The following is a 9,498-nucleotide window of genomic DNA, read 5'->3' on the forward strand; positions in this document are numbered from 1 at the left end:
TGTCAATTTTCCCTACTGTAATTTATTTTATTCCACCTTTTCATATTGTACTCTAGTCACTGAGTGTAGCCCATACTGAAGGGATTGGGAATTATGTTCTATTTCTTTCAGCAAGGAGTAGCCACATAAATCCTTTGAAAATCTTCTGTACAGGAAATTGGTCTGTCTCTTCTCTCTGATTGATTTATTCAATCATTTATTTATATCAGTATGACTCCGTGGATGTTTATGCTTTGGATTATAAATACTGGGCTATTTTTTTATTCAAATTTATGTGTATAAAGTATGTTATATATTTAGTATATTACATATGTATATATAAACCTGTGTGTATATAACATATCAAGCCATATATAGACCTATACCTATAATTATTCCTGTATCTATCAGTATTTGTATCAAGCTAAATGTGAGTTCATATTCATCGAGTCTCTAGTTCTTTTTTTTTAAGATTTTATTTATTTATTTGAGAGAGAAAATGAGTGAGAGAACATGAGGAGGAGGAGAGGGCAGGGGCAGAGCAAAGGGAGAGGGAGAAGCAGACTCCCTACTGAGCAGGGAGCCCAGCCCTGGGTTTGATCCCCGGACCCTGGAATGACCTGAGCCAAAAGCAGACGCCACCCAGACATCCCACTGAGTCTCTAGTTCTAATCCCGTCCTATGTGCTTCACTCTAGTCATCTAGAAGTTCTTTTTAAACAATAAACTAGTAATTAGGGCACCTGGGTGGCTCAGTCAGTTAAGCATTTGTCTTCGGCTCAGGTCATGATTTCAGAGCCCTGGCATCAAGCCACACACTGGGCTCCCTGTTCTGTGGGGAGCCTGCTTCTCCTTCTTTTTCTGCTCCTCCCCACCACTCATGCACATGCACACTCTCTCTCAAATAAGTAAATAAAAATAATTAATAAACAAATAATAAACTAATAATTGAAAATCTAACAACAAAAAAGAAACTTAAGACCCAGATTATTTTATGGCAGGTCTTATCAAGCAAGCACTCAAGAAATTGACACAATTTTATTTTTATTTATTTATTTGTTTTGGACACAACTTTAAATGTGTATTTGAAAGGTATTAACAAAGACCTAAAAATTGGAAAAAATATACTATGTTTCTACACAGAAAGACTTCATATCTAAAGATGTTGATTCTTTCAAAAAACAATCTATACATTTAATGTCATTCCAAATGAAGGCCCAGAACAGTTTTCAGTGAAATTTGACAAGTTGAATCTAAAACTTATATAGAGGGTCCAAAAAACAATAGCAGCCAAGAAAAGCTTAAAGAGCAACAGGAAAGAGAGTTGTCTTACTATAAATTAATTAAAGCAGCTAAGTCTCAGTGCAGTAGACACATAGACAAATATTAGCAGAATATGGAATCCAGAAACAACTCCACCCATATTGGCACTTATTAGATGGGAAAAGTAGCCGTGTAGATCAGAACAGAAAAGATGAACTAAATAGTGCTGGGAAAAACATAATTTAGGCCCTTTATTTTAAAAGCAGGGAGGTTATTTACAGCATCAGGATAAGGAAGGATTTCTTGATCAAGAAACTCAAACCACAAAGGAAAACAATTATATACACAATTACATTAAAAGATAAAACTTGGGGCACCTGAGTGGTTCAGTGGTTGAGCATCTGCCTTTGGCTCAGGTCGTGATCTCCATGTCCTGGGATCGAGTCCCTATCAGGCTCCCTGCAGGGAGCCTGTTTCTCCCTCTGCCTGTGTCTCTGCCTCTCTTTGTGTGTCTCTCATGAATAAATAAATAAATTTTGAAAATCAAAACAATAAAACTTCTTTTTAATAAAAGACACATTCCAAAGTTGAGAAAATAAGCCACAGACTAGGGGAAGATATTTGCAATGTATTTAGCTTTAAAAGTATTAGATAAAAAATATTCATATGTTTATATACAAGTCAGACAGACAAAGCAAAACACTGAATAGAAAAATGGACAAATATATCCACAGGCATATCACAGAAGAGCAAACCAGAATACTGAGAAACACACAAAATACATTTAATCTCACTAGTATTCAGGGAAATGCAAATTAAATCCACAGAGAGATAGTATTTCATAAACATCACACTTGCAAAAAATTCAGAAACCTTATAAGATTTTTAAATGATGCAGTAAATTCAGCATTTTCCCCTTGGAAGTCATCCAAAAGCAACAGGATAAAATAATAACAGAAACACAAACCTCACCTTTGATGAGAGTAAAAGAGATTTATTTGGATCCCAAACTACAAAATGCTTGGAAAGACTCCCCAGAGCAATAATGATGGAGCAAGAGTCAGCAGGTAGAGATGCAGGGAGGTGGGCAAATGCTGAACTCGTGGACTGGGGAGGGGGTGGGATATGCTGACGGCGTGTACCAAGGTGCAGAACATGCCCTGAATTGCAAAGCCAGATTAAGGAGTGGCTGCATGGGTTTGAGGAAAGAACTTTCTTGGAATCAGTTTAGTTATGAGAAATGTAGGAGGTAGGGCTGACTGATAAATCCTGGAAACGAGCTCCTCAAACCAGAAGCTGAATATTTCTAAAGCTGAGCAGGCCAACAGCTGCCTCTCCTTAGGCCGAGTAATGGTGTCCAGATATTGGATGGCTGGAAACACAGGCTGATTGACAACTGGATGGGCCACACTACTCATCTGGTTGTTCAGTCCTTCTTCTCCAAGTGGTAGGCACTGTCATTAGCGCACAGATGCTCACCCTTTGAACCTGCTCCCTTAAGTCCATCTACTTCCCTCCGAATTCTCTATCCATCCTCTCCCCTAGATCTCTCTGTTCCCCATCTTCCTTCTCCCCAGGCTTTGTGTCTTGCTCATTTCCACCGCCCTGTCCAGAGGCACCCAGCTGAGGGGTGAGTGAAGGCTGATACACAGCTCCTGTTCCAATCATCAAGTTGGTGTCCTGGCATGGGGCTGGTTGAGAATTAAAGAAGAGGCACATTTTGTATTTTATCCACCCAGAAGAGATGTTTCTGCATTTGCTAGCCCAGAAGGGGAACTGCTTTGTACTTTGCTTGTCCACAGGGGGTGTTTTATGCAATTCTTCACAAAGGCTCTGTGAGCCCTTGATAGGGGACAGAATGAGAGGGTCTCATCATAGCCTATAAACTCTTCATCATTTTAATCAAAAAAGAAAAATCCTGATTCACCAGAAATAGAAAGTGTAGCAGTCTGGGTCCAATCAAGAGTAGTTCAAAATGATATAAAAAATTGTTAGAATAACTACAAGATATAAAGGAACTTTGCACAGTCCCCTAGCACTGTTGGAGAAGTCAGGTTCAACCCACCGGATGCCAGAGAAGTTTGCTGGTTCGGCCAAGCCAGAGTTGAGTCTGGACTTGCTTGGCAAGCATTAGGCACAGCTCCAGAGTTTAGAAGGGGGAGCAGGTGACCAGCAACTGGTGGCGTGAGTGTGAAGTAGGGGCTGGGTACCAGAGGGGCAAGGAGTGGGTGCACCCACTGCACCCTCAGAGGTTCTGATTTGCATACTGAGAGGGTTGTGGAAAGGTTACGGCCAGGCTGAGGCTGCAAAGTTGGAGACAGCAGTCATCTGGGCCCCTGGCCTGGGCCCCACCAGGTGTTCTCACACCCACGGTTGATCCTCAGCCTTGGAAAGAGTGGGAGAGTGTCTCCTCCAGTGCTTTCTGCTCAGGAGCTTAACATCATGCTCCCCCTAAAGGAGAGATGCTTAGGGGAATCCCGTTGTCAATCACAGGGCATATACAGTGAAGGGGACGTTTGGAGCTGAGGGGCAGTAGTAAGCCAATAACTGACAAATCATCCAGAACCTTCCAGCACTGGCTGTCCCCTCAACACCGCCACTCCTTTAGTGTCAGGCCTCGCTTGAGAACCATCTTGTGATTCTCCTCTCTTTCGTCTCTACCTGATGTGTCACAAATTCACATATTCTATCCCTGTAGAAAGACTCTCAGACGTGTGTGCCCTCACAACGGCCATCGTCCAGCTCTGAGCTCTCCTTCCTCATTCCCCTTCTCCACGGCTCTGGAAGAGGCTTCCGAACCCCTGCTTTATATTTCATCCCTGTCCCACTGACGCACACCCTCCATGGGGACACGTAGGCCTTCAGCCTACCATTGAGCCCAAACCCTCCTGCCGACTGGCAGGGCCTCCACCCCCTGGCCCTTGCTGCTCCCTGGACAGCCACAGGACTCCCTCCTCTCCTCACACTCCTCCCCCCCCACCGCCCCTTTACCCTGGTGTTCCCTACCCTCCTCCCCACTGTCCCTTGTGACCAGATTGGGCCCCTTCCTTCCAGAAGTCTTCTTGCGCAGGATGCACCCACCTCTTCCCTTTCCCCTCACACATGCAGCCGGCACCAGGCAGGTCACCCCTCAGTGACCAGCTCTGCTCCGAGCCCCGAGTGTCTTCCCACAGAAACTGGTGAATGAGTTCTCAACTTCACGGGCTGAGTTCTGACCCCGATCCTAGGACTATGGCCACGGGGGTGGCTCCGGAGTAATTATCTGCGAGACGGGAGGGTTGCTCAGCTGCGCAGCAGACTGGGGAGAAAGGGCCTGCGTGGGTGACTACCAGCCTGCTGGGCCTTGGGGCCTGGACCGAGCAGGGGATCTGCCAGCTGGCTCCGGGCCTGGCCCAGGGTGGGCCCAGGGGCTACAGGGATGCCTTATGCAACGCTCAGGGGAGCCTGTAGCTGGGCGCCTGACAGCGGCCAAGTCACAGTCCTCACCCAGGGGCCGGGGACCTGGGTATAACAGCAGCTGGTCGGTCAGTATGAGACACCCCTCCCCCCCCACACATTGTCCCTGGGGCTCAGCCCAACCGGCTCTGGTGGCTCAAGGGCACACCCTTCAGCGCAGCATCTGGCTTTACTGAAAGCTCCCCGGGTACAAAGTCTCTCTCCACCCCTCTCTCTCTTTTAACCTGTGCCCTGCCTAATGTTCTCCACACTCACACCCAGAGCAGGGCAGGTGAAAAAGTAAGTGCTCAAAGATGTAAGGTGGTATGGAAGTTAATTGCTTGGGTTTGGGTATTATAAAAAAAAAAAAAAAAAAAAAAAAAAAGGCCCTGAGTTCAAGACCTGGTAATATTCCTGGGTAAGTGACTAACTTCTTTGGGGCTCAGTTTCTACATCTGTAAAGTGGGAATAATCATACTACCTCCCCCATAGAAATGTTGTGAGGATAAAAGAAAATATAAAATATATATGTAAAATGTGTAGCACAAAATAAGCATTTGATAGAGGAGATATAGTCTTATAATTAAAAATAAGAGCTTGTAAAAGAAAAAAAAAATAAGAGCTTGTGATAAGAATGGGGAAGGCTGACAGCAAACCCAAAACAAACGCAGAAGAGAAAGAAACGGGAAATGCTGAGGACCCAGTGGCAGCCGCGTGGATGTTCAAACCATTTTCAAGAGGACCTCCTGTGGGGGGTAGAAGCACCCGCTACCTTCTGGAACACCACTGTGTTCAGGCTAAGGCCACGCTTTCTCAGGGCTGCTCCCAGCCGCTGGTGGACTCGGTGGGTACTGGTGCTGGCCCATTCCTGTGGGATGGGACTCCTCTACTAGGCAGCTTTGGTACTGGGGCTCCCTATCCACCAGGCTGGAATTTTCTTAAAACTATGCTGCAGACTCAGGCTCTTTTTATCCAATCCTCCTTCCCCCTCTCATGTCCACACAGTATTATGCTGTGAAGGCTCTTCCCAATCCCTTTCCTTTTTAATTAACAGGTGTTTTCTTAATAAATCTCTTGCCCAATAAAGCAGCGGGTTCTCAGAGGACTGAACTAACCCAGGCCCCAACCCTAAAGCTGGGCTTCCTTGGAGGGAGGGCCTTCAAAGGAGAGGCTGTCCCAAATGCCCGCTGTGCACCACATCTTAACTCTCCAATCCACCTGTTTTATTTGTTCTTTCATCCGTGACTGCTTGCTGACTTTATAATTTTCTTCAAACAAGAAAATGTATAGAAAAATCATGTCTGTGACTTCATTTTTAAACTCCTTGCTCAGGTCACCACTGCATTTCAGTTGTATTATAGTCCAGTTCTTCTTATCAACATTAAAACCTATAGCAATCATTTCAACTCTATTCTGCAAATTGTATAAGAATAAAAGTTACAATTAACAATTTATTTTATACAACAGTGGAATTTTCTGTCATGAGTAATGTGCTTGAGTCCCTATAATCTATAGACATGTGACAGCAAAAGAAACAAACCAAAGCCAGGAAAACACTCATTTTTGCCTTGAATGTGTAAATGGGATTAATTTTGTCCTGTGCCTTATGTGGAAAAGACCCTCTTTGGTTTTCCCTTTTATTTTTTTATTTGTCTGTTTTAGTGGAAGCATGTGCAGGAGACATACATATCATCCAAGTGCCCTATGGTGTCACTAAAAAGGGACAGGACCCTTTAGAGGTACCTGTGAGGAGAGGGGAGCAGGACCTCTCCCTCCTCCAGATTCCTACCTTCTACTGCCAGCTCCCTGCAAGCCTTCGTCCTAAAATGGAGCCTGGACAGATAGGGCACAGGTTGGGGGGTGCTGGGGGAAAGAGACAAGAAGGTGATCTGTGAGTCCTGTGTAAATTTGTACATTGGAATATTTATGTTTGTGTACATATCTGGTGTGTGAGTGTATGATGAGCCAGTAAACCAGACTGTGTGGAAAAACAAAACCAAAACCACCTCTCCTGGGGTGAGGGCAGCCATGGCCATGTGATGACCATGAATGGTAAGAGGGAAGTGAGTGCCCTCAGGACATGCTGTGATGCCCCAGGCCCAGTGACATTCTGTGCTTGAGTGGCCTCTGGGGCCAGGCAATCCCTGACTCTTGCTGCTCCCACGCCCTGGGCTGACTCTCAGGCCTGTGCTTCAATCTGTCCTGCGCAGACACGAGAATCACTCCTGTGAATATTGTTTCATTGACCAATATTCTACACAGGCCGGAGGAAGACATTATTGCCAGCTCCTCTCAAACCAGCTGCGGACGTAAGGGAGGGTTTTAGCCAGGATGCAGGTCCTGGGCATTGTGAGCAGCTGCAGAGGTGGCCCAGGCCTAGGACAACTGGGAATGCTAGCCCAGGGACATGCATGGCTTTGCTCAGTGTAGATTGGGTTAAACTTCCGAACCTTTGTATGGCAGAGTGTGGCCTTCAGGGTTTCTGGGGGCCTCCTTCTGCACTCACCCCCGACAGCCCATTGTGTCAGGGAGGCCTCAGGTCTGCAGCATGTGCTGTGGCCACACAGGTGACCAGTTGTCAACATCTTTCCCTTTGGACATCATATAGGAAAAAGAACAGTGTGAGGAGAATTGAAAATGTTTTCTTGGTTGCCCTGGACATTGACCTCAGTGGGGAGAGAAGGAGGTAAGGAACAAGTCACAGAAACCCCACTTAGTTGGTAAGAGGAGGCTTCCAGGTTGAGCATAGGCTGGGCTTTCTGTATGAAACTGGAAATACTTGGGGACTGGTCCCCCCTGAGAATTCAAAGGAGCAATTGCTGTTTAATTTCCCTTTTTCCTGGAACAATAAAAGTCATCAGTTCTATGTTCCATCTTTATAATCATTCACTGACATCCACTCTCTACCTGTTTGCCCATTGCTTGCTACATTATACCCACTTGACAACATCCAGTCCTGGTGGAATCTGACCTTTGGACTACTTGCACTCACACAGCCAAATGTCTCACTTTAACTCCATGACCATGAGCCTCAAGTGGGTTCTTGTGCTGCCTACAAGCCTAGCCCATGTTCTAGTCCCTTCTCTCTCCCACTCAAACCATTTGATCATACTTTCTCCTCTATCCATAAGCCTCCAAAACCTCCTCCAAGCTTTCAGCCAATGACCTCAATCCCTATTTCATTGAGAAATAGAAGAAATTTAGAAAAAAACTTTCCTAAGCTCCCACCACCCACCATCTGTAGCCATGTGGTGTCCCAGCTTTCCCTTCCATAACTGGAGGCCAATCATCCATCTAGTAAGACCAATCACCTGCTTGTTTACTAGGTTCCATTCCCACTCCCCTACTCAAGGACACTGGTCCAGAAAGTTTCCATTCTCTTCTTGCATCATCAGTTTTTCTCCTGTTGGATAATACCCATCAGTGACTCTTTCATTGTCAAAACACACAGTAATCTTTCATTGTCAAAACAAAAACTCTCTTGCTGCTTGCATAGCTCATCCCTTTAGCTATTTCCTCATTTCTTTGTTTTTCTTGATAGCTTAGGTCCTCAAAAAATGTATCCATACTGTCACCAATCCCTCTCCTCCCATTCTTCCCTGAACCTGTCAGGTTTCTCTCCTAGTGTTCTGCCAAACTGCTTGGTGAGGCTCTGGTGAGCCCACGAAGCTGATCCAACAATGGGTCCTCACTCTCCCCGGCCTTTCAGCAGCATGTGATGCCATCAGTGATCCTCTCCCACTTCGAGTGTACTCTCCTCACTTCCTGGACCCCTCACTAACCCAGTATCTCTCCTACCTCACCTGCTGCTCCCCTTCAGTTACTACAGCTGTTTCTTGCCTTCCTGACATCTGCATATCGGAGTCCCCGTGGCTCTGCTCTTAAACTGCTTTTTTCCCCCTCTGTCTATATTCACTCACTTAACCATTCCTTTAGGTCTCTTGGTTTTGGTGATTTCCACACTTATGTCTCCAGACCAGAGAGGGCATGTCTACTTGCTAGTGGACCATGTTCTTTGTGAAACACCAGAACTTCAGGCTGATATAGGCTGTGGTGGCAAGCCCCTGGCCATATTGTCCCTCAAAGAAAGGAGATCTCTGACCGTGGGACCTCAAGCTACCTCTCATTCTTGATTTCTTGATTTCCCGAGGGTCAGCCTGACTCCACGAGCAAGCTTCTCTGGGAGTTTCAATTGGAAGCTGTTTGTCTAGACCCAGGTCAGGCCTAGATTCCAAAGTCAGGGCTCCAGAAGCCAGACACAGTCTGGGACTGGGGCAAGGAACCTCAGGGTAGTGGCCCTGGCCACATGCAGGCCAACATATGGGACACCAGAAGACTTGAGAAGGCAGCCAGTCTGCAGTAGTTCTTGCTCAGAAGAAGAAAGCACAGATCAGGAGAGAGGTCTACTAGGGCTTCTACTGAGAATGAAATTATCTGGTGCACGTGGGAGCCCCTTGCCAGCCCGATGAGGGCAGGGAAGGGAGCCTGTGTAAAGGTTATGGCCTCAGCTATTGATCCCAGCAGGTAATTCAAGGATGTTATGACAGAGGAAGCCCAGGTGGTCCTTTGGGTCCGTAACCCCCAGTCCTTCCATCTGTGGCCCTCCTGTTCAGCACTGCCACCAACCCGGTACACCAGAGTAAATGGACAAGTCCATAGGGAGCCAGAGGAGAATGGCTGAGAGGGCTCCAAGCGCCCAGGCCCTCCCAGCCGCCTAGAAGGCTGAGGGGCTCCGTGTCTCCATTCTGGAATATTGGAGAATAGCAGCCAGCGGCTAGGAGGCCCTGCCCTGGCCTGCTGGCTCACCCTGCCTGACCTTCCA

This window comes from Canis aureus, chromosome 32, assembly GCF_053574225.1.
Source record: "Canis aureus isolate CA01 chromosome 32, VMU_Caureus_v.1.0, whole genome shotgun sequence".
Classification (NCBI taxonomy): Eukaryota; Metazoa; Chordata; class Mammalia; order Carnivora; family Canidae; genus Canis; species Canis aureus.